The sequence below is a fragment of the Nymphalis io genome, chromosome 21 (genome assembly GCF_905147045.1).
Source record: "Nymphalis io chromosome 21, ilAglIoxx1.1, whole genome shotgun sequence".
Classification (NCBI taxonomy): domain Eukaryota; kingdom Metazoa; phylum Arthropoda; class Insecta; order Lepidoptera; family Nymphalidae; genus Nymphalis; species Nymphalis io.
In genome coordinates, this window is record NC_065908.1 from 4,983,108 (window position 1) to 5,009,930 (window position 26,823).

Below are 26,823 nucleotides of genomic sequence, written 5' to 3' on the forward strand. Positions count from 1 at the left end.
CTACACCGGAGGGCTTGCAGGTGCCTTGCCGGCATTTATGGAATAAATAGGCTCTTTTACTTAAAACTTAGTATAACTTCGTCCTGTATCCCAATTAGTAAATGACTTTAAACTCCGAATGCTTTCTTTCCTTAAGGGATGAAAACTACCCAACGTTTTCATCATAATTTCATACTAAAGTTGGTCAAGCAAGTAATCTTCATAAACTGAATTTAATAACGTTAGAATTAAACATCAGGCCCTGTGACGTCCGGACAAAGGCGGCAAAGAACAAAAGGCTGGACTTTAATCTATTTATAATATAATCTGCATTCTCAAGTTAAATGTGCTTCAGAGAATTCAGCTTAATATTTAAAATACTGAATAAAATTTAGAAACTCATCGTTCACTTATAATAAAACTGTTTTAAAATGTTTCTGACGTACAAAATAATCTAAACGCAAGCTTGTTTTTGTAATTTTATATTAATCCAAATATTATATAAAGTAAATATGCGTTACAATATGCTAACAATCAAATTTAACCTTGGCTTTTTACCCATTCATATTTTACTCGTGTGAATTATTTTATGTATGTACACACTCACTATGAAAACACGATACAAAATCATATTCAGTGTAATAAATTACAAATATATTTCGCTAATTACAGAATTAATCATAAAATATTTTGTAGATAATGGCTGGCATATAAAATCAGTTAAAGCAAATATTGTTCTATAAGAATTAATTCTAAATTCAACAGCGAAATAAAGTATGTTGTGATTATGCTAAAATTTAACTATATTGATAAGTTATCAAATACATTTATCATCATAATTGAGCGCTCCAAACATCGGTGCTGCAACTCATAATTCGGTTTATAAAATAACAATTATGTACTGATAATTTCTCGATTGTATATTATTTGCAATGTTTATAATTAATATAATAATGTTTCAAATGTTCTGAATGTTATTAACTTTTAATTTTAATAAATTGCTATTGTTCTGTCTCTTGCCGTTTTGTTTCGGAGGCTGCCAATTATTATCTTACTAATTTTCAATGCTGTTTCAAATAGAGACTTATTTCTCTTTCCAAACCAAACTATATTCGTCAATATTTTAATATAATTTTGCAACCATTCCATGTTCTGCTTGAAAGCTTGCCATTCATTATAAGTTAAAGGGGTTCATATTTCTTGGCACCTATATGCTTGTGTTTCTAGAAATATTTAAATAAAATATCCACATTAAGGTGAATAAAACTAAGAATAATAGGAAATTGATTTATAAAAAAAATTATCAAGCGCAAATCGGGGTAGAAACTATCGTTAGTATTTACATAATTGAAAATTTAAACTTGGAAATATTATTTATTATATCTCTCGGAGTTTTATGGAGAAGTGATTGCAACTTTATTTGAAAGGACTTTGCATATAAAATAAAATTTCTTGACTATCTCCTGTGGATGCTTTTAGTTGAGATGAAACAATAAATTTTAACGAGAACTTGGACAACTTTTATTCAATACAATTATTCTCAACGTGGCCTTTTAGTTGTAGAAAATATAATTTCGCCAATTTTACGTAGTTATGAGAAAATTTAAAATTGGTGATCTTCAGTTAAGATTTATATCCCTTAGAAATAACAAAAAGTTAAGGTTTGTGAATAAACAGATCGCTCTGACTCATAGTTAGTATTTTTAAAATTCAGTTTTATTAACACCCATTTATGAAAGCCGAGATGACCCAGATGATCGTGGGTTCAAATACGGGCAAGTGCCCGTATAAAAAAAATAGTTATATTTACACGTTCTAAGTATATATTATATTTTTTCGTTACAAACTTTTATAAAATACAAAAAATAAAACATCGTGTAAAGCATTATTATCGATGGAAAGGCACATAAATATATTTATAAAATATTGCCTGCCTGTATGTCACTTGTCAACATCGGTGATATTATCTAAAGTTAATCAAAGTTTGTGTCGTAACAATAAAACGCTGACAGCGTACCACGATTTGTTGTTATTGTATACCGAGATCGAAACTCCTGAATTTCTCTTGGAGTGAATTTTCGAAATGTGTTTATCATTAACACATAAAAATAAAAATATGAATTACATAAGCAAGATTTATGAAACCTATATGGTAAATTGGCGAGAAGATTTATTTAGAATAGGATAGGAAGCGCCGATTATATAAATAAATATAACTGTTATCTGCACACGAGGGCTTTTTATAACAATTTAAGGAAATAAAAATATTGACTGTCGCTTCTCAATATATATGTCATAATTTTATTTATGTTCGTAAAAACATAAGATTAGATATATTTATATTTACAATGAATTTTCTAGAAATTGTGTACACAAACAAAAACTTGTTACTCCTGTTAGGTAGGCTAAATACACAGGTTTAGATATTCTTTTATGGGATATTGTATACGTTTTGGAAAATTGATCTCAGAAAACGATCTTAAAAAAAATTGTGTATTGTTTATTATAAACGAAAACGAAATTAACGACTTTATACAATACATGCACACACGTGGACATGACGATCACCTCCAGCCGTTTCAAAAATAAATAAATTTTGGTTGTTAACGACAATTTTTACTTTCGCCGGTTCTTAGGTCTAAGGTGTTTCTTTCCGAACCGGTGTTACATTTTTGATAATCAATAACCAAGTGTAATGCTGTAAAGATTTTGAATTTATGCGGCAAACGATCGCTTTTGTTTAATCCCCACGATTACTCACGATTTAAAAACCTATTCCTGACTCCAATTGACACTTGTCACCACTACGTGGAAATTTAAATGAAACAAAACGTTCCAAAAATGCAAACTCTATTTTCTATTTTAAAAGAATATTTATATATTGTGGCGAACCTGAGGTTAGCGCGATTCTAGAAAATGTTTTTCCATCCTAAATTTTCGTACAAAAAATGATTAATATTTTTTAGCTTTAACGCCGTATTACTACTTATCTCAAGTTGGTAGCTGTTGCTTTTGATTCTTCTTCCAACTTACCCTTTTTATGATCATATTAATATGTAGGACTCTGTGTCGTTAGTCTCGTGGATTGTGAATACGGCTACGATTTCTAAGGTTCCAAGTTCGAATTTTATATCTTGTCCAATAGGCATAATCAAATATTATCCTCAGCTAGCAAATTTACTCGACGTTTTAGTACAAAAAAATGAAAAAAAGAAGATTAAAAATTCTTGGCTACTTATTCTACTACGAAGTTTATCGCGAAACTTTTTATTTAAAAGCTCTCTCTGCGTCCACTCATCGTAACTAAGCCAACTTCTTTTTTATGTGTTATTAAATACATTTAAAGCATTTATTTCGAAAAAAATGTCAATTCTCATTAAGATACATCACTGCATTATTATTTCAGTAAATAAAATAGAATTATAATGTTAATATTACAAATATATATATGACCAGTACTATAAATTTAATAAAAATCCATATCACAGATAAGTACTATAAATCCTATATTACCTTTAAACTAAAGGCTTTTAGCGCTTGTAATGTATTGTAATTCAAATATGTCTATTAATATTATATAAAAATTAAATTGAATATAATATGGATATATGAAATGATATTTATTTCTCATCACAAAGGAAAAATACAGGTAATTTAATTAATCAGTATTAAAACGTTAAATGTCACATTCCTTTGTGAGAGACTGCTATTCATACTAGAAATAACTGTTTTGCAGATTAGCAGGCTCCCACTCGTACGGACCGGTACAGAGGTAATAATTACTATTGACTATTAGATTTAGTCGATTAATTTACGAATATATCATATCAAAACGTGAGAAAAAAATTTAATTGGAATATTAAATAAAATGTAACCAATATAATAATATATATCTTACAAAAGCTGAGATGGCCCAGTGGTAAGAACGCGTGAATCTTAACCGGTGATCGTGGGTTTAAGCCCGGGCAACACTACTGAATTTTCATGTGCTTAATTTGTGATTATAATTCATCTCGTGCTTTACGGTGAAGTAAGGTGAAGTGAAATTCTGCCACATGTGTATTCCACCAACCCGCATTGGAGCAGCGTGGTGGAATAAGTTCCAAACCTTCTCCTCAAAAAGGGAGAGGATGCCTTAACCCAGCAGTTGGACATTCACAGGCTGTTACGATACAATAAATATAATATATATCTTACAAAAATGCATGGATTAAATGATTTCTGGATCTTATGTAGGAACAAGTGTATGTGATTTATGTAATTTGTATTTAAAAAAGAAAAACTACTGAATTCTTGCTGATTTTTCTCAGTATCCACATTATTACTTGTAATATTAATTACTACTTGTTTTATAATTATATTGATTAATTACTTGTAATAGTCTATTTAATTAAAACATTTTTATTTGATATAAAGATCAGATAGCAATCATACAAGAGAAATGACTTACGTTTATGAGAGTTCAATTTTTTTAATAATATTAATCATCCCTTACATTTCCAATGTCCCACCAACTTTAAAAACTCAGATGTTGTTTCACTTGTTCAGTCTTCAAACCGGAACACAGCAAAACCAAATATTGCTACTTGACGGTAAAATATATGATGAGTAGGTGGTACCTACACAGACGGGCATGACAGTATAATATAACTTTAAAATACATTAAAAACTAGCGATTCACCCGCGGCTTCGCCCGCGTCATACTAAAAAATCCAGTTAAACAGGAAAAAATGGGCAAAATAGTTTCATCTATACATCCATACAAATAAATAAAATTTATGTGTCTGTCTATGTTTTCAAAATAACTGCATCTTTTAAAGTTAATATGGCTATTTGAGTTTTGAGTTTTTTCATTCATTTCATTATTGCATTATGTAAACAATATCACCAAAATTGAAGCAATATGAAGCATGCAGTTTTATTAAGCTATTTAACAAGCATGATAGCTTATATAAAACTTACTTACGCTGTATAATGCTAAAATACCACCTAAAACCAGTTTCACAGTTTAATAGAGTTACGGAGTTCGGGAAAGGGTTTGTTAATAATATAATACATAATTTTAGTAACACTGAAAACTGTTCACAAGCTAGACAGCCAACACGCACTGTTGACTAACAAACTCCACTTTATATTAAGCCTAAATAAGTTATGTTTCATAGATGGTAATAAAATTACCTTTAAAATCATTTTATATTGGTACGTAAAAATATTTAGCAGAACACTTGCGTTTATTTTCGAAAAATTATTAATGTTTTAAATTGAATCCTTTTTTATTTAAATTGTACCTTTTTTACAACTAGAGGATGGTTTGTAAGCATTTGTGACAATTTTATTGGTTCCTGAGATATTAAACTAAATGTAACAAAAGAATGAAAATACTGTAGAACGTATTGGAGCCTATTCCACCACGCTTCTCCAATGCAGGTTTTTGAATTGTCACTACATGATACAGATTTACGCAGATTCTTATCACTACTTAGCAATTTTGTGTTTCAATTTAAAGGGTTCGTGGGCCAGTATAACTACAGACATATGGGACATAACATTTTAGTGCCCAGGTATGGTGGCGTATTGACGTTGTATTGTATGGAATAGTTAATATTCCTTACGATGCCAATGTCTTCGAGCGGTGGTGACAACTTATGACCATGAGGAAACCCATTAGCCATTTCATCCATCATCCATTTTATAATAAAAACTAACCTATTTAATTTATTTTTGGTAAATAATAATAATTTTGGGACGCACACTAGTATCTTTAAATTAAAAAAAAATATATTATAATTCATTCCTTTGCTACCTTTCCTGTAATAGTTTAAAATTCGAACACAGAACATCAAAGCAAATTGTTCCATTACAAACTTCAAACGCGTCCAATATATTCACCGCTTTGTTTTACCTATAAGGCCCTTAACAAATATATCGTGTTGAACTTTAGAATTACAAGCAGACGCTCATTGTCTTGTAGATGTTATCTCAATTACGAGAAAGTTTTAAGTTTGTAACTTACACTAGGAAGACCATAGTTGAGTCTTTAAAAACGGTACAATAAGGAACTTCGAGTTCAAATAGTATATTGCTAAATGTTTTATATTCATTTAAATTTGTAAAAACTAGTTTAATTATAGTCAAATAAATGTCATACAAACTTTATTTGATAAGTATAACCGAGCAAAAAGTAAAAATATGCTTAAATAAGAAATCACAGTACTGTCAGTTTATACCACACAAATACTTTTAGAGTTTCTTCAAAATTGCAAATGTAGGAATGGAACATAGATAATACAAGAACATGTAATAAGCAGAAGGATGAGAGAGGTAAGAAAGGAAGAAGGAAAACCAAACACGATAAAGAAAAATAAAACAATATTTATTGTATTGTACATTACATGTATTATTCTTTGCTTTTATTATTCTCTACATATAATTAATAGTATGAACAATAAATCATTGTAAATGTCTCATTGTTGAGCAACAAGTCCCCCTCTTCTGTTAAAACAATGATTGGAGTTTATTCAACCGGTACAGTTTCATCTAACACGTATCTGTATTCTTAACACGTTTCCATTCCGTGCTCCTAAAAATTATACTTCTGCATTTAATATCTAAGAGGTGCTTGCTTGGATTTGAAGGCATAGTTATCGTTTAATGTCCATATGTGTTATCTATTGGCTCATTTTAATTCCTATCTAGTATATATTAAAAATCATTATTTGTCCGGCATAAACAGAAGAGCTTGGATATCCTAATTAACTTATAACAGGTACAAAGATACTGTTGGCTGTATGATGATAGACTTATGATATGCTTACCTATTATATGCTTTTTAATAATGACTAACTAAAACATATTGGTGGATATGACATATGTGGCAGATATGGCAGATTTTCATTTTGACAAACAGATTTATTCACGATGTTCTCCTTCTTTTAGGAAGACTTGAGGCCGGCAACGCACTTGTAAGTCCTTTGGTGTTGCAGATGTCCATGGGCAGTGGTAGACATTTTCTATTAGAGGGCAAATTTGCTCGTTCGTCTGCCTATTATATTAAAAAAAGGATGAACCTCAAGCTCCTTCGCTACTCTTCAATTAATATAATTAAAGCAAAGGAAAATTCAGAAGTCCGGGTTTGACTCTGCTACAGTTATGATTCGCATGTTTCACTGGGCTATCTTTTCAATGCATTCGACTAATTATCAGATTTTTACTTTTTATTCTAATTTTAAATTATATTTTGTTTTTGAATGACTAATATTATGACACTATAAAACCGTCGCGTCGTTTGATAAAATAAAGTATGATAATAAAATAGTTATTGGATAAAAATATTTAAAATATTCTAATATACTGAGTTATATAAAAATACCAGTTAGCCCTATACGTCGTTACAATATTACTAACTAAATTAGTCTTTTTTTTTTTTTTTTTTTTTATAGAAAAGGAAGGCGGACGAGCATATGGGCCACCTGATGGTAAGTGGTCACCAACGCTCTTAGACATTGGCATTGTAAGAAATGTCAACCATCGCTTACATATCCAATGCGCCACCAACCTTGGGAACTAAGATTTTATGTCCCTTGTGCCTGTAATTACACTGGCTCACTCACCCTTCAAACCGGAACACAACAATATCAAGTATTGCTGTTTTGCGGTAGAATATCTGATGAGTGGGTGGTACCTACCCAGACGAGCTTGCACAAAGCCCTACCACCAGTAAAACAACCACAAAAAATACAAATCATCGTTGTTTCACAATAGTTACATTCATGATTTCTGTTCACTAACTTATAAAATATTATGTATTCGAACTTATATTATAGCCGACATGGTCCAGTGGTAAGAACGTATGAATCTAAACCGATAATCGTCGGTTCAAACCCGGGCAAGCACCACTGAATTTTCATCTGCTTAATTTGTGATTATAATTCATCTCGTAATATACGTTGAAAGAAACATCGTGAGGAAACCTGCATGTGTCTAATTTCACTGAAATTCTGCCACATGTGTATTCCACCAATCCGCATTGGAGTGGCGTGGTGGAATAAGTTCCATACCTTTTCCTCAAAAAGGGAGAGGAGGCCTTAGACCAGCAGTGGGACATTTACGAGCTGTTACTGTTACTGTTACTCTATTCGAACTTATCACTACTAAATGTAAATTAAAAACTTTATTTTAGAACGTAATAAAAATAAAAAGTATATACAATACGGTAAAAATCAAATGCAATGAATATAGGTTTTAAAAACACGTTTGTTTTTTTATAGTATAGGTAGGCGGACGAGCATAGTACATATGTTCGTCCGTCTATCTATAACGTAACGTTAGATTAATACAAAATATTATATGATGATTCTCATGAAAAAATTGACGTGTTAAAAGTTTTGAATTAAATGTAAAGCAACCATTACTTCAGAATTTACATAGATTCTACCGAGACAAACCGTCAAGAAACTTAGTAGTTACCATTTTCCATTTCCACATACAATTTTCATATTTAATATGTATTTATTATGAAATTTAAAAACTAACTCTACGCTTATATATTTATTTATTTACATAGGTACACAAACAGAATACAATTAGAACATACATAAAAATTATGAACTTATACAATTTTAAGATTAATTCCTAATCCTGGACATGTGTACACGGCATGTTCCTTAAAATAATATTAATACACTTAGTTGTTCTTTAATAACTAGTTAATCGTCCCGGCTACGAATGTGTATGATTAAAAGTTAAATGTAAAGTGAAAAAAATAATATATTTTTATCCTGAAGCAGTTAATTAATTTCGAAGAGCAATTGAGTGTGCGATATTTTTTGTCAGTCCGTCTTTAGCCAACAAATAAGCTCGATGGTTTGCCCACCCGAGAACATGCCACGTATATTTCCGTGGATGTCCGTATGATAAACATGGTGTGCCCATATCTAAGCCACCAACGGACATTGTTTAGCCTTGCGACTTATTAATTGTCATTATACATATGCATAAAGCACCACCCAGCGAATTTTTTCATGCGTTTATTTATTATTGTTTTTTTAGGTTATGTCTACGAATTTTGTGTGTGAGTGGTGGTTCATCGTACATTCGTCCCACATTATGAGACAGAACTTTTGAAAAAGTTGGTCCGTTATTTGTTTTCTTTATAATATTGATAAATGTTCACCCCCACCCATATACATTGGTACTATAAAAATATTAACCATTCCTTACATCGCGAATGCGCCACCAACCTTGGGAACAAATTGTCCCTTGTGCCTCTAGTTACACTGGCTCCATCGCCCTTTAAGCCGGAACACAACAATACTAAATATTGCTGTTTGGCGGTAGAACATGGGATAAACATAGTACACACGAATGCAACATAATCTTTGCGCTGACTATTTCGCTGTCGCATCGTTGGCCATCACCATATTTTTTCTTCTAGCGCGAGAATTTTAATTTTGCTGTGACTCCTAAGATATTAATTTAAATTAATCCTTTTATAATTCTAGGGAGGCAGAAGACACGATATTGTGTAAATTAAAACGATAATAAAAAACAATGTACGGTTGGGAAAAAAGAGACCCGGGGAGGAACGAAGTCCTTTGCAATATTTTTTCGTGTGCAAATGGACTTCAGGAACAGCCTGGATACATAGCAAACCGTTCAATGGTGACAATAAATGCTCACACGCACATTTTCGTTATTTTGTTGGATTTGTTCGTCTGTTCTTTCTGCTCTATAATTACGCGTGCTTGATGCTTTATTAGTTCGACGGTCCAAATGGGCGTCCCTCGCGTCTTGCTGGCATTTTTCACTGTAACACACACACAAATAGACCAAATTGTTATATTTACTGATAAAAATTGTATACCGATAATGTATTTGATCTTTTAGAATTTTACTAACTTTTTCAATATCATAAAACTCGTTTATATCTCTTATCACTTAAATAAATCGTTAAATATTTTGCAAATTTTTAAATGTCAAAATGATGCGACGCTTCTCCTGAATGACGTAGACGAAAGTTCGATGAAGTTCATTATAAGTAATTATTTTGATATTGTTCATATAAAAATACTAAAATCGTGAATTCAAAATGGGATGAAGGGTTAGGAGGGTGATAATTTGGGGTCATATGTATTTTTTGATGCTAAATCAAAATTTAGATAGGGACACATTTAATAGGCGGTGTACAATATACTTTACGACCCATTCTCATACCTCTCAAATATACATAACAAATTTCATAAAAATCGGTCGAGCCGTTTCGGAGGAGTTCGACCACAAACTCCGTGACACGAGATTTTTATATATTAGATATATCATATGTATAAATTTTTATTAACTAATAAACTTTAAGTACCAACATTTTTTCGACATGAGATTTACATTTATTAATAAATCAAGTTAAATCAATAGTTTGTTTTTCAGGGAGACTTTGTGTAATCGATTAAACGAGAATTAAGCTATCTCAATCACCTCTCAAAAATGGCGTATTAACTCGGGGACCCCGAGTTTAAGCTTGGAATTTTTCGAATAATAGTTTTTCCTCTCAGCTACGACGATGTTTATTTTTTATCTCGTTTGAAACACGCATGGCAATAATCACGCTCGGTAGCGTGATTTCTCCGCTGACTACCGCCAAAGAATGCCCCTGAGGCCTGCACGCAGTACACTCTGACAGGGTGTGGTGCGCCGTGGTTTAGACGACGTCCTAAGCCCAGGACCGGTTTAAGTAGATTCTCATCATCTGACTTCTCAGTATTCACCCACCATGTTGAGTCGCAGAGACAACAGCAAACTCATTCTGAAAAAAAGTATGAGTATATTACACCATCAACCTTTTGAGTCGTTGGTCCAAAAATCCCATTAAAAGCTTATAATTTACGCTGGGTACAAAAAAATGAGGCTGCAATCTCGAATTCCTGAGATCAAGTCTAATACCTGGATACAGTACATGGATTATAAGGAGTGTGTAATTTTTTATAATATAATCTGCACTGTGGGCTACTCTCCGCTGAGCATATCATATGATAAATCAATCAAACCTCCATTGTCATCACTACAAATCTTTGTGCTATAAATATTTTTGATAAAAGATTATATAATATACAACTAATTTATCTAACTGTAACATGAATAGTTAATTTACAGTTAATACTGCTATTTCAATTTATTAATTATACACCAAGTATTGATAGAATTACATTAGTGTAATGTTTAATATATTCGATTAATATGTTTTAATGGTTGAATCATATTTATGGACAATCTTGGTATATCAATGAAATTGTATTAACCAGAAATGTATTTAAAAAAAATAATAAAAAAATATATTTAATGTCCGGCCTATTTAATGTCAGGTCAGTAACTTAGAAGAGAAGAGTAAAAAAATACGATAATAATATTTACTTGGTTGTAGGGCTTTGTGAAAACTTGTCCGGGAATGTATCACCTCATCACATATTGTGGGTCCACTTACTATCAGGTATTTTTTTTATAGAATAGATAGGCGGACAAGCATATGGGCAACGTGATGGTAAGTGTTCACCAACGCCCATAGACTTTGGCACTGTAAGAAATTTTAACCATCGCTTACATCGCCAATGCGCCATCAATCTTGGGAACTAAGATATTTTATCCCTTGTGCCTGTTATTACACTGGCTCATTTACCCTTCAAACCGAAACACAACAATACCAAGTACTGTTGTTTTGCGGTAGAATTTGTGATGAGTGGGTGGTACCTACCCAGACGAGCTTGCAAAAATCCCTACCACCAGTAAGTACTTGACTTATGGCATTATAACGTAAACAATAAAGCCTATAAAGGCATACACACACAGTTGGATATGAAATAAAAAGGGAGTGAGACGTAACAATAAATTTTCACATGACGAGTCTCATAAGGTTCCTCGACGATAAAAGGACCCGTAACACGTGTCTCCGACTAGGGTTGTCACGGAGTTATATTATTCTCAATATTTTTAATATTATCTACTTGTGTAATTTATGTTGGAAATTAAAATATTTAGGGGAGACCGGGCAAAGTGAATACCCTAATCTTTGGTGGGCTACGGGAAGGGAACCAATACTGATAGATAAAAAAACATTATTGAGTTTGAAACAGCATTTATTGAAATTATTAATTTTATTAACAAAAAACACGTAGCATCAGTACTTTACTTAAAATTATTAATCACATTAAAATTGGCACTGCTATCCGCTTTGCCCAAACCACCGAGTAAAGTGGATAGGCCCATAGGGAAAAGTGAACATAAGATAAATTAAGGAACAATTACCGAATAATATAAAAAAAACATTGGTAAATGAAGGAAAGAATAATAAAAAATTCAACTAATCAGTCATCAGTGCAGTTGTCACACAGAAATATGACATTTTTCTCATAAGCCGTGCATTTTTCGTGACTCCATTGCTTGAAGGAATTGCAATGGAACCAGTCATCAACCGGTTGTTCGTTAATTTCCATATAATCATCTCTACAAAAACAACACGTACACTTTTCATCATTTTCTTTGTCATTAGATCCTTTAATAATTCATTTTTAAGGTTATTTTAACGTTTTTGTTCGTTTTAGCAATTTTGGTTGTTTTTCTTCTTTTGTTCGTTTTGGTAGTGTTAACATTTCTTTAATCTTTGTCAATATATTTTTAATAATTTGGTACTTTTAACAAATTTAGCTTTTTCTTCCTCCTTTACAGCAGTGCTAAATCTAGCTTTGAATGCTAAATCACTAGCTTTTCCATTTTTATTCCAATTTTGTGGATATGTTAGACCGTTTTTGCAATTAATACTGTAAAATCTTTAACTAGAATTCATTACATAGAGACAGATAAAAAAGACAAGAAAAACTCAATAAAAGATTGTAAAATACGTCAATCAATCAATCAACAGCCAATCGTTGTCCACTGCTGAACATAGGCCTCTCCCAAGGTGCGCCAAAGCTCCCTGTCCTCCGCCTTCCGCATCCAGTTGGTGCCCGCCACCTTCTTAAGGTCGTCGGTCCACCTGGCTGGAGGGCGCCCTACGCTGCGCTTGCCGATTCGCGGTCTCCACTCTAGGACTCGTCTGCTCCAACGGCCATCGGTCCTACGACATACGTGACCAGCCCACTGCCACTTCAGCCTGCTAATTTTGCAAGCTATGTCGGTGACTCCGGTTCTTTTCCGGATAATCTCATTTCTGATCTTATCCTTCAAAGATACTCCGAGCATAGCTCGCTCCATAGCACGCTGAGCGACTTTGAATTTGTGGACTAGTCCCGCAGTTAGTGTCCACGTTTCGGCACCGTATGTCATGGCAGGTAAGACGCATTGGTTGAAGACTTTCGTCTTCAAACATTGCGGTATAGACGACTTGAGGACTTGACGAAGGTTGCCAAATGCTGCCCATCCCAAGCGAATTCTTCGATCGGCTTCCTTCTCGAAGTTGTTCCTACCGACTTGTATTATCTGTCCTAGGTAGGTATATTCACTAACAACTTCGAGAGGTTTCCCCTCGACGTATATCGGTCCCGGCACGACATGCCTATTGAACATGACCTTGGTCTTGTCCAAGTTCATACCGAGACCGACACACCGGGAAGACTCGCCTAGGCTACGCAGCATTTCGGTGAGTTGTTCCAGCGACTCTGCTATGATGACGATATCGTCGGCAAATCGAAGGTGTGAGATGTACTCGCCGTTTACATTGACTCCATACCTAGTCCAATCCAGCGTTTTGAAAACGTCTTCCAACGCGTTGGTGAACAGTTTCGGGGATATTACATCCCCCTGTCTCACCCCTCTGCGCAGTTGGATCGCCTTCGTCTTACAGTCCTGGATGTGGACAGTCATTGTAGCGGCGTTGTACAGACATCTCAGTACCTCGATATATCTCCAATCGATATGACATCTCTGCAATGAGTCGAGCACTGCCCAGGTTTCGATGGAGTCGAAGGCTTTCTCGTAGTCCACAAATGCCATACACAGCGGCTGATTGTACTCTTCGGTCTTCTGCACAATCTGCCGGACAGTATGGATGTGGTCCACGGTGCTGTAGCCTGATCGAAAGCCGGCTTGCTCTGGGGGCTGGAACTCGTCAAGTCGTCTGGCGAGACGGTTCGTGACGACTCTTGAGAACAGCTTATACACGTGACTCAGGAGGGAGATTGGTCTGTAGTTTTTCAAGAGGGTTTTATCACCTTTCTTGAAAAACAGTACCACCTCACTCCAGCTCCACGTTTCCGGGGTCTTGCCATGTTGGATGACGGAATTAAAGAGTCTTGTTAGCTCTTTCAGGACCGGGGTCCCGCCTGCCTTAAGCAACTCTGTTGTGATTCCGTCATCTCCCGGAGCTTTGTTGTTTTTAAGCTGTTCTAGAGCCGCCCTAATCTCTCCTTGGTCAACGACCGGGAGCTCCTCGGAGTAATGGCGCATAAGAGGGGCGCGCTGGTCATCAATACTAATTCCCACGGGTTTATCCGATCTTGAAGAGAACAACTGCCCATAAAACCTCTCTACTTCTCCGATAATCTCAGGCCTAGAGGTAACGACCCCACCATTTTCAGTTTTAAGTTTTGTCAGACGCGGCCTCTCAAACTTGCGAGCGAACACTTTCGATCCCCGATTTTGCTCAATCGCAGCCTTGACGGCACGGGTATTGGAGCGTCGGAGATCGCGTCGCGTCAGCGTTTTTATTGTTCGGTTTAAGGCCTTATCTGACAAAAACGATGGTAGTTCTTGTCGTTTTCTCATGAGCTCGAGTGTCTCAGCAGAGAGTTTTGGTGCGTTGTCTTTTCTCTGTGGCGGAAAACACTTGCGGGATGTGTTTTGCAGTATTTTGACCAGCGTGTCGGTTCTCTCATCAATGCTGCTTATGGTTTCCGACGCGGTGAATTGATTTTGAAGTTCCATTTGGAACTTTTCGGAGCCTTGAGCAGCTTGGAGCATGGTAGGTCGGAGAGTAGACCTCATCATTCTCGATCTTTCGGCTTTTAAGTTGATATTTAGAGTGCCTCGAACCAAGCGGTGATCACTTCCGGTATTAAACCTGTTGATCACTGAAACATCTCTAAATATGTGCCTTTTATTCGAAATGATAAAGTCTATCTCGTTCCTTGTCACGTTATCGGGGCTTCGCCAGGTCCACCTCCTCTGAGGCTTCTTTTGAAAGAAAGAATTCATCAAAAAAAGCCCCTGCGCTTCGAGAAAGTTTACCAGCATTTGCCATCTGTGATTTCTGCAGCCCAAGCCGTAAGGTCCGACTTTCGATTCACCGCTATCTTGTACTCCCACTTTAGCATTAAAGTCTCCCATAACAACATTGTAGTGGGCCCTCGAGGTGTCGTTGAGGGCCTTTGCGATGTCCTCGTACATCGCTTCGACCACATCATCAGAGTATGTCGAAGTTGGCGCATATTCCTGTACAACCTTCAGGGAGTACCTGCCGGAAAGTTTTAGGACAAGGTACGCTACCCGGTTCGACACACTACTGATTTCCACAATGCTGCTAATGAGATCCTTTTTGACTAGAAAACCGACACCACCCTGGGAGAGGTTATCACCTTCGCGGAAGTAGAGTAAGTTACCGGACTCTAGAGTTATCGTGTCCTCCCCCTGTCTTCGGACTTCAGATAACCCCAGTATATGCCAGTTTATATGACTTAACTCTACTTCTAATTCGGCGAGGTGATGGTCCAGCCTCATCGAGCGTCCATTATACGTTGCCATTTTCAGTAGCTTTATACGGTAGCCTGCCGTGAACCGGTGATTCTTAGCACCCCCTGCCCTGCCGATACCGCGACCGCTACCTTGGTCGGGCCTAGCGGGCTTGCCGGTAACTGGGGGCCTTTTTTTGGGCGCATCTGCCATTAAGGGAGGGGTTTGCCCATACTCACCGCGCTGGGCAGGCGTGTTGGCGAGCGCAGTAGGGGGTAAGATGTTTATGGGAGGGGGGACGCTGCTGCCCATCCCCCCTTTTCCCCGTCCCTCAGTCGCCTCTTACGACACCCACGGGATGAGATTGGGGGAGTACTATTCTAAGCCGGTGCTCCACGGCTAAAATACGTACTGGGCCAAATTAACACCTGGCGGGCAAAGTAAATACGGTGTCCACTTTGCCCGTGTTCATTTTACCCAGTGGGTACTTGTTGAATTAAACCCAACCTAAAATGAAATATAGAAAAGAATTCTCAATAAAATTCTTAGCAATATTTTAGCCAGAAAACATGCATTTTGAAGATAGCATCAAGCTAATACAGTACTATATAAACATGAGTAATTACAGAATAACGTACCTTGAAAAGTCGTAAGTAATGTTCACTTTTTAATTTTTATTATTTTTTTCGCAAAGGACTCATGACTCGGGCTAGCTGTATTTGTTTACAACTAAAGGGCGCGGGGAGATGGTATCCGCTTTGCCTGGGCTGTTCACTATGCCCGGCTTTCCTGTACATAGTTAGAATAATCTTGAAAGTTCCCACATAAATGTATATTGTCATGGAGATGTTTTTTTTCACTTAATTAAAACTCGCCGCTGGATGGCGTTGTTACATCAACCGTATACCGTTCAAAAAACTGTCATGGCAGTTGGTCTAAGTGAACAGTTCTATTAATACAATATTGTTAATATATATACTATCAAAATACTTTTTCGTGTATCAGCTTGAGATTAGTAGACTAGATTAATAGATGAAGCATTGTTTAAATAATCACCTGCTAAACCACGTTCATACGTTCAGCTATCATTATATGTATGTATTTATATGGGCTGACATCGTCGTTTTAAAAAAAAACAGCAAACGTCAAAAGTACTTGATTTTACCATCAATTTTTACCACTTTGATTTTTACGATAATTAATTATTCAAATTTACACATTTAATACTATAATAGTCAGCATGTGCACCGGACTACCGCTGTCAAACGAATCAACACCAGCCACGTCACGCGCGGCCTTCTATAGGGTTTTGGTGGTTTACAAACAGAGACGGTGCTGTCATATTTTATTTGGGTATTCACAATATTATCGTTGATATGTTTAATGTTTATTGGTGTTGTTTTATGTTTATTTTGTGATTGTTTTAATTTATAATTGTATAATAACTCTCTAGTTAGTAAATATAAATAGAATAAAGATGATGAATAGAATAAATATAAATATATTTTTCCTTAAAAATGATTTTTACTATCTCTTTTATTGTAACCAGCTTCTCGTATTAGATACTAGAAATTTATTTTTCATCGTTTTAAAGTATGGAAATATGCCAAGAGTTTTGCACAATTTTATTTAAATAAAGATTCTGTTCCATCTTAAACTTTCACCAAATCTTTCGACGCCTATAAAGTGTACAACAAGACAAATAAATATTCTCATATTTTATTATGGTATACAATAAAGTACTATTTTTTATTCTACTGGTGAATTCCTTTCCGATAGTACTAGTAGTTATTTAAAAGTGAATTCTAATTTTAAAGTATGTAGTATTATATTTGATCGACAGCCCTAAACTCAAATAATTTATAGTATCGCAATCACTCGCGTAGGTTACAACGGCTCTTCCGCGAAGTATTATTGTTAGCGACGCAATCAGAGGTATATATGAAACTTACATTTCTTGAGACGCTTAAAAGTAATGGCTACACTTATTACATTTTTGCCTGTTGATACTCCAACGACTACCCAGCTTCCCTCACTCCATTGGAGAGTAACTAAAAAAGGTTTAAGACCATTTTTTATGTAAAAAGTTATTTTCTATTATAAAGCATCTATCTGACTTGGGTTTTTTTATATTTATTATATTCTATTTTGGTGGTTGAGTTTCTTTTGTACGATAATATTACTGTATCAAATTTGTTCTATTAAAAAATCAGCTCAAATTTTAAATATGCTGTTATATCGACAAATATTGTATGTCAAAATCAATTTGTGTTTCGGTTTGTTGCAATATAAAATCTAATTTACACCGTTAGAAATGAAGTAACTAGAAAACAAAAAAACCTATTAGTTACTCTCGTCTACATTTATAATAAGAAATCCTTAACAGGCGCATAAACTTTCATTTCTTCACATAAAGTAGTTACGACCGCGCTAACTGCAAAAATTTAATAAAAATATCAGTAACCATAACTACAAGCAAAATGGCTTATTGTTAGAATTTACTCACTCGAATATTTAATCACTGCAAATATTTGTAACTTACATTGTAATTAAATAATTGTTGCACAGAAAGCATGTTAGTTACGTATTAGTTCATATTTGTCCCTTGCTTTTCTAGATTGTAATAAAATAGTAAAGGTTCATTATTCTGTTTTTTCCCAGTCACGCTAAGATCATTAGCCGGACGTTTTTGTTTGAACAATTAAAGTTATTTTTCTGGTAGCTGAAGTATGTTCAATGTAACTGTGCTTTGTTATAAATATTGAATATACTAAGTTCAGTTCCGGGCAAACAACACGATGACTTTTTTTACGGTTATTTTGTCATTAATGGTGTTCTCCAGACAGATTTCGGCCACGACGGCCATTCTCAAGGGAAAATAGCCATATCGAGGAATTATTATAGCGCACAAGTGTGTGTAAAGTGAGGATGCCTTGTATTGATACTGTGTATTGATATACTATTACACCATTTACGCGTCTCACCTTCGTGAAGGGGGGGAGTATGTGGCACTAGCCAATTATTGTAACGATACCAAGACCGACTCCTCCCAATACCTCCATCAATGGCGTTTATCACGCTGTAGTGAGAGATATCTGCTGACGCTCCAGAGGGGCCTCGACGTAGCACACTCCGTCAGGTTGTGATGCACCGTGTCCGGTCACGTCCCACATACGTGGTAGAAGGGTGACACCTCGAGCCTCGCCATCACGGGCAGGTGCTTATCGAAACAGTCATCTCCAGTAAGCACCTGCGTCAGTACGTGGTATACAGAAACGTACATATCCACATTTATAATATGATACTGAAGAGGATCGCAGCTTAACCACCAATTAAAAACTCCGGCAGACTTTAAGAGTTATTTATTGTGACAAGTCAACAATGTTTACATTAGAGCGTACCGTAAAAATAGTTGAAATAATTAATTTATTAAAAATAAACAACAACAACAGCGCTTATATAGGCATTCCCCTCTCACGATGACCACCACGCGTGCTTGCCACTTTTGGGACCTCCTCCTAGGCGAAAACAAAAGCGATGCATGCGGCCATCTTGCTGGGGGTGTGGTCAAGCGTGTGACGTCGCTGCGAGGACAATAGATGCGCATGCGACCATATTGCCGAAGGGGCGTATCCATACGTGTGACGACATACATCAGACCACTGCAACATCACCTGATCAATGACGTAGTTGATCAGGTGATGTTTGTGCTGCGTTTAGACGCATTGTGCACTCGCCACAATACAAAACAACAAGATTCGATTTGTAATAACGTGATATTGTAATTTGTTATATATTGTATTTTAATATTAATTATATTAATCTTTCGAAGTCCGTCTTATTTAAACACATTTGTAATTAAAAAGAAGAAATACTGTAATTTCTATTACATGAATGGGATGTGACCGCAATAAAAATATAAAATACGGTAAAAAAAAGAAATTGATTGTTTATTGATGTAATATTATGAATATATATTTATGAATTATCATATCTTAATCTGCAAATATTCAAAATAGATGATATGATGAAAAAAAGATAGCTGTTAATGTAGGGAAGTAAGACGGGGGCAAAATTTCAATTCGAACTGGAGTAGTATTACATAGATTCTTAAATAAATAGATTCATAGATTCTTAATTCTTGAAATATTCCTACCTACTCCATAATTAATGATAAAATTTTATAAAAAAGGCATATTTTTCCATACAATTTTATGTAGAAGAAAAAAAAACATAATTATTATTCGTTAACTACTGGTGGTAGAGCTTTGTGCAAGCTCGTCTGGGTAGGTACCACTCACTCATCAGTTATTCTATCGCAAAACAGCAGTACTTGGTATTGTTGTGTTCCCGTTTGAAGGGTGATTGAGCCAGTGTAATTACAGGCACAAGGGACATAACGTCTTAGTTCCCAAGGTTGGTGGCGCATTGGTGATGTAAGCGATGGGTAACATTTCTTACAATGCCAATGTCTATGGGTGTTGGTGACCACTTATCATCAGGTGGCCCATACGCTCGTCCGCCTTCCTATTCTATAAAAAAAAATTTAGGATATAATTTAATGTGTAAAATTGATTAAATAATATGATAAAGTAAAGATTTAATTATTTGTAGGTTCTTCTTGGTAAAATCGACATCCAGAAGCGAGGTAGCTTAAAATTTTGTTTATTAACGATTCAGATTGCCTTGTTAGACATTCCTTGAAAAGAAAAAAGGCCTCTTTTTACACGCCTCGCATTAAATAATACGTGATTTCGAGTTCAATTAGCGTCTAATCTAAATAAAAACATGAAAACCGTTTTAAATACGCTATGACCTATATTTTAGGACGTGCGTGACGGCATGCGTGTTTACTTTCATGACCAGGATTGCTTTATGTAAGTAGTATATATATTAAGAAAGAGTTTTATAAATTCACCAAATAAATGTATTGGAATTTTTTATTATGTTTTAGTCAACTTTTACTGTTGACGGGCCGGTTGGCGTGGTTGGTAGATACTTGCCTTTCACGCCGCAGGTTCGATTCCCACCCAGGACAGACATTTGTGTGCATAAACATGTCTGTTTGTCCTGAGTCTGGGTGTTATTATCCATATAAGTATGTATTTACAAGAGAAAGTAGTATATCAGTTTTCTGGTTTCCACAGTACAAGCTCTGCTTAGTTTGAGATCAGATAGACGTGTGTGAATAATGTCCCAGGATATTTATTTATTTATTTATTTATTGTATATATTTATTTACTTGTACTCTTTATTGCATACCAATGATGTATAGATACAAGAACCACAGTACAAAATACAGTATTATCACTTACTAGCGCTATGCTGTATATAGGTAAATATATTTATATAACACGTGATTTTAGTATTTTCGTCGATTTTTAAATGATTTTGATGCATTATTTTTATGAATAGGTATATAAACCACCAGTTTTATTTGCTTTTAAAGAAAAATCCAGTTTGTTTTTTTTTATAGTATAAGGAAGCGGACGAGCATATGGGCCACCTAATAGTATGTCGCCACCGACATGTTCGACATTAAAATTTCAAGAAATGTTAACCATCGCTTACATCGCCCATGCGCCACCAATATTGAGAACTAAAATTTTATGTTCCTTGTGCCTGTAATTACACTGGCTTACTCACCCTTCAAACGGTAACACAACAATACCAAGTACTGCTGTTTTTAGTAGAATATCTGATGAGTGGGTGGGTGGTACCTACTCAGACGAGCTAGCACCAACAATCCCACAAAGGACAATAGCCCTACCACCAGTAGTTTTAAGGAATGTCTAATACTTCTGTTTATTATATTAAGTAGACGAATTTCTTAAATATCTTTATGCACTCAATACGCGAAATTTTCCTTAGTGCTATTTTTTCGATGTTTTTCTTATTTTTATTAATACATCTATAAAATTTTATGAGGTGATAATTTTTAAAACCAAGCCGATTTACTACGTACTTCTTTTAAGCTACACTAACGACTTCTTATTAAAATTTGGGTGTTTTTGTATTTTAATCATTTGGTAAAGTATGCTACGGAGCAAACTTGGCTTAACAAAACATATGTTATAAGATTCATCAAAATTATTGAATATGTTTCATATTATATTATTATTAGGCCAAGATGATCCAGAAAGTGGCATCAGGGTAAACACCACTGAATTTTCATGAGTTTAATTATGTGTATTCATATCATGCTCAGCTGTTAAGGAAAACTTCGTGAGGCAACCTGCATGTCAAATCAAAAGGAGAGTAGGCCTAAGCCGTTGACATCGTAGGCTGTAGCAGCCTTTACTCTTTTTAAACCTTTATACAGTAAAATTACAAAACAATTTTTACGTTAAAGAACTGCTAACAAGTTTCTTGAAAAAGGCTTAACAAATAAAACATGATTTGTATAAGATATCCGAAAACAATTCATTTTATTTCGTACAAAATGTTTTATTGTTTTACATTTTAGTTGTGAAATGGGCTTCTTTTAAGCTTCTAGCTGGAAATAAAATCGTTTCTATTGTTTCTTGACAGTACTTAAGAGATCAGTCTCAAGCCCTTTGTCTTTTGTCCGTAAAAGTTAAATAAATATTATCTCAGTTTCTTTTTATTTACACAATTATTTCTATTTGTCTTTTATAGTGCAGTAGACATATATATTTATTACAATATATTTTTTTATAATTATTAAAGTAATAATAAAAAAAACGTCGCCAAAAAATAGCCAAACGCGCGAACCAATTGCGCCATGGAGGCGCCATTTCTTCAACACATACTTGAAATATAACACATGAATATATACAACAACAAAAATAATAATAAACGCCCCCGGGTGGGCTCGAACCACCAACCTTTCGGTTAACAGCCGAACGCGCTAGCCCATTGCGCCACGGAGGCTCCTATAAAAATCTGTAAATATGTCTTCAATGCATACCGGAAATATAATACAACAATATGTTGACAGTAACAAAATAAAAAACGCCCCCGGGTGGGCTCGAACCACCAACCTTATGGTTAACAGCCGAACGCGCTAGCCCATTGCGCTACGGAGGCTTCTATAATAATCTGTAAATATGTATTCAACACATACTGGAACTATAATACAAAAATATGTTGATAGTAACAAAATAATAAACGCCCCCGGGTGGGCTCGAACCACCAACCTTTCGGTTAACAGCTGAACGCGCTAACCGATTGCGCCTCAGAGACTCTTTGTTGTTTTATCAAAAATAATCTTCAAAATACATTGGTTTTTATTTATCAGCGAAAAAAAATATCACCCCTGAGAAGACCGCCAAAATTTTAGATGATTACACAACAATCGCAGGTTTTATTCGCATCGAATCTGATAAGTCACAAACAAACAATATAAACTCAAGGTTGGTGGTTTATTTAAGCATTAGCTAAGTAAGGGATATTTAATATCTCTAACAGTATCAATGTCTATGGTGACTACTTACAATCAGGTGGACCATTTGCCCGTTTGCATACCCGTTTGTAAATTTTGTATGATAAAAAAGAACAAATTAATTCAAACGTTCATTTGCCAAACAAAATATACTGTTTTGCTGCAGATAAAAGATTCTATCCTACCTATCTAGATTTTCCTCATCATCATCACCGAGCTCATAATAAATAGACAAATTGATCACCTCAGTGGCGTAGGCAGTAAGAAAAAGTTAGACTAATTGATATTAATATTGCCTGATTTTTTATATTTTGGATATTTTGGATATTTTCGTAATATCATGTCTTTTGGCATATTATTTTGGGATCACGCTTCAGATGTAAAAACGGTATACATTTTTAGTCTTTCGGTATTTTAAATTTTGTAATTGAGATTGAGAATTTTGGTACCTACATTAAAAAATGATTATATTATCAATTAATATATTTTAACATACATTTTATAGTAAGGTTTGTATACATCGTACAGAATTTATCATTGCAAGCATTCAATTCTAATCTACGTCCTAAAATAGCTCGAGTAATGAGGTCTTCAGGGGATAGAATGTCTACGCTTATTTTGATATTTTACCGTTTACACTCTGGAGACTGAAACGAGCTAATATATCTTTTAGATAAATCTTCTGTGCTTTTAGGTTATCTAAAGTTATCACATTTAAGTGTAATAGTTGGTGAATGACCAACGGTAGCTAAGAGACTAAGCTTAATTCACCTCGCTGCTTCATCTTGTCTTGGACTTAGGTGAATTGGATGACATATCCTTTACCTGGAGGTAAAGTGTTGTGCAATACAGTCTAAGTAGTCTAGTCCATTTATCACATAATTATTCTACTGCTAAATAGCAGTACTTAGTATTGATATTTTTCGGTTTCCGATAAGAAGGCCAGTGTTACTAAAGGCACGGGAGATATAACATCTTAGCTTTAAAGGTTGGTGGTACATAGACGATTTAATGGATGGTTGGTATTATTTATTTAAAATAAAATAAATCCTTTAGATTTTATTTTTGTAACGTATAACGATGATTAACTCTATCACATCTGAATCGACAACTCGTAAACAGAAATGTAGAAGTCAAACTTAACCATGTTACCTTGAACTCTAAAAAGCGATCGTATTTTTGTCTGATAAATTCCAAATATTATAAAATGAACAATAAAGGTCAATAAATGATCTACTACTGCTGTCTCATTCCTTTCTTTGAAACTTTGGGGTTTATCCCACCACGCTGCTGCGATACAAATCATAAATCCCTTTTTTCAATTAAAAATTGTTTTACCCTTAAAGAACTTAAACATGTTTGTATTAGCTTAAAGCTTTCGCATTTCAAGGATTTAATATTTCTATATTCTATGCAGTTAAAGAAGATAGTGTGCTGTATAACCCCTCCATGCCTTCTCCCTTTTAATTTCCATTTCATATATAAATTCCTATTTGTTTACCAGCAATGAGCAGGAAAAATTAACGTCCATATTTTCATGGATTTCTGTCTACAAAGCATATTTGAAGAACATCCTTGACAAATTTTGAGTCTACAACTTCAAAAAAAAATAACTATTGGAGTGTTTTTGTAATGTAAAGATAGAAAAATAAAGGATCGAAGTCTGAACATTTCTGTTTTTTTTATTCTATAGAAACTTCCTCAAATTGTTTTGGTTAAATAGCGTACAATATGTTCTTAAGTCTTTTTTCTCAAAATAATTTATTTAATTAACTAGAAAAAAATAATAAGCGCCTTCGGGTGGGCTAGACCCACGTACCTTTCGGTTAACAGCCGAACGCGCTGGCCAATTGCGCCACGGAGGCTCTTTTTTCTTGTCGTAAACACCGCTACAATAAATTATTGCAATGATAGTGTAACAATACACTTACAGCAATAAAATAATAACCGCCACCGGGTGGGGTTGAACCACCAACCTTTCGGTTAACAGCCGAACGCGCTAGCCGATTACGCCACGGAGGCTCTTTTATCGTGTTTTGAAAACAGCTACAATATATTGTTGAAATGATAATATAACAATACATTTACAGCAACAAAATAATAAGCGCCCCCGGGTGGGCTCGAACCACCAACCTTTCGGTTAACAGCCGAACGCGCTAGCCAATTGCGCCACGGAGGCTTCTCTTACAATCTGTAAATATGTCTTCAACACATACTGGAAATATAATACAACAATAGTATGTTGACAGTAACAAAATAATAAACGCCCCCGGGTGGGCTCGAACCACCAACCTTTCGGTTAACAGCCGAACGCGCTAGCCAATTGCGCCACGGAGGCTTGTTAATCTTTGTAGAAAAAGAAGAACTTATATTATATTATTTTTATATTAATAATAATAATAAGTTCATTTCAAATAAAAATTGAATTAAGGACGATTTTAATACTCGCTGCTCAAAATAAAGCAATACTTGCATGTTTTCACATATACAAACGTTATCTCCTTACAATATACATACTAGTTGTGTAATGTTATATTAATTTGTATTATACATGGCTGTTTTTTGCAGAAACCAAAAAAGGGAGGTTTTCCATTTGACTCTATGGATGTCCATATTGTAAGCATGTGTTATTTATTATATATGTCGCATCCGGCTTATGAGAACTGGCCGCAAACAACGCACAAACGTAATAGTGACGTATGAATAGCCTAAATTTAAAAAGAATAAAAGGGAGCTGCATTCTGTAGGGCCGCATTAAAAGGAACACAAGCCTAGGAACTGTACTGTGTATTGTATAAAAAGTGTGAATATTACATTTCTGTTGGTTGAAGTAAAGACTGTATGTTAAAAAGCTTATTTCTCATCCGGATCCCAGTAATTGCCCACATTGAGATCGTGATAATAACGATTCTCCGTTATATACATATATATGCTATATTTAATTTCCAATTACCGGAGCGTAAAAACACAAAATAAAATTCGAAAAATAGACGAAATAATTTGAGGACACCATAATTAAAAAAAAATGCACTATCTGGGAGGATGATTAAAACAAAACCATTCGCAGCAAACTAATCACAAAAAATACCAACTTGACAAAACGCCCTTATTTTGGTGACTAAAGCTAGGAAACACGCTACTGGCCCAGCCGTGTCGTTGTGTTAACTATCCATAATACCGCCAATTGCGTGGACGAAGAAGGATGAAATTGCATAGTTAAAGTTTAAATAGGGTTTAAATAGAAGTGAAGAAAGTTAAAATGTTAATGAGATATGCATTACAAATACCTTAAATTTTTAAAATTAAACATTACACACATACAACACAGACACACATACGCCATTACGCATTGGACGCGTGTATACACGCGCGTTCCATTCTAATTCCTCTTGGTATGTTTATAGTCTTTGGTCAAACTGAAATGAGATGAAGAGGCATCTTGCGGGCCGGCAAGGCGGGGGCGGCTAGTACAGAACATTCTTCCCGACTGTACTGGCCGTCGTCGCGTTTGGACTCTACTACCACTTACCATCAGGTGGAGTAGAGTCATTTGCCATCCCGGCGCTTATAAGAAAAAAAAAAGAGATTAATATTTGATCATTTAATATACTCTTTTGCTTATGATTTATCCTATAATTTGTCTAATAGATATTTGTGCGTTATAATATATTTATTTTGCCATTTATTTAATTATTTATTAAAAGTTTTGCTTCACAACTAAAAATCAATTAATTATTATCTGTAGAACCGCACGCGCACTGTCAAACGCAGTTGTCACAATCAAAAAGTTT

The 26,823-nt window shown here is 34.8% G+C and overlaps 6 non-coding genes across 6 annotated transcripts; all 6 read right to left on the reverse strand.

Annotated features, from left to right (window-relative positions):
* Window positions 1–22,447: 22,447 nt before the first annotated feature.
* Trnan-guu (transfer RNA asparagine (anticodon GUU)) lies at window positions 22,448–22,521 on the reverse strand. The gene has a single exon. It is a non-coding gene; the product is annotated as a tRNA-Asn (tRNA).
* Window positions 22,522–22,603: 82 nt separating this feature from the next.
* Trnan-guu (transfer RNA asparagine (anticodon GUU)) lies at window positions 22,604–22,677 on the reverse strand. Its single transcript has one exon. It is a non-coding gene; the product is annotated as a tRNA-Asn (tRNA).
* An 82-nt stretch (window positions 22,678–22,759) lies between these two features.
* On the reverse strand, window positions 22,760–22,833 carry Trnan-guu (transfer RNA asparagine (anticodon GUU)). The gene has a single exon. It is a non-coding gene; the product is annotated as a tRNA-Asn (tRNA).
* A 2,147-nt stretch (window positions 22,834–24,980) lies between these two features.
* Window positions 24,981–25,054, reverse strand: Trnan-guu (transfer RNA asparagine (anticodon GUU)). The gene has a single exon. It is a non-coding gene; the product is annotated as a tRNA-Asn (tRNA).
* Window positions 25,055–25,137: 83 nt separating this feature from the next.
* Window positions 25,138–25,211, reverse strand: Trnan-guu (transfer RNA asparagine (anticodon GUU)). Its single transcript has one exon. It is a non-coding gene; the product is annotated as a tRNA-Asn (tRNA).
* Window positions 25,212–25,296: 85 nt separating this feature from the next.
* On the reverse strand, window positions 25,297–25,370 carry Trnan-guu (transfer RNA asparagine (anticodon GUU)). Its single transcript has one exon. It is a non-coding gene; the product is annotated as a tRNA-Asn (tRNA).
* Window positions 25,371–26,823: the final 1,453 nt, after the last annotated feature.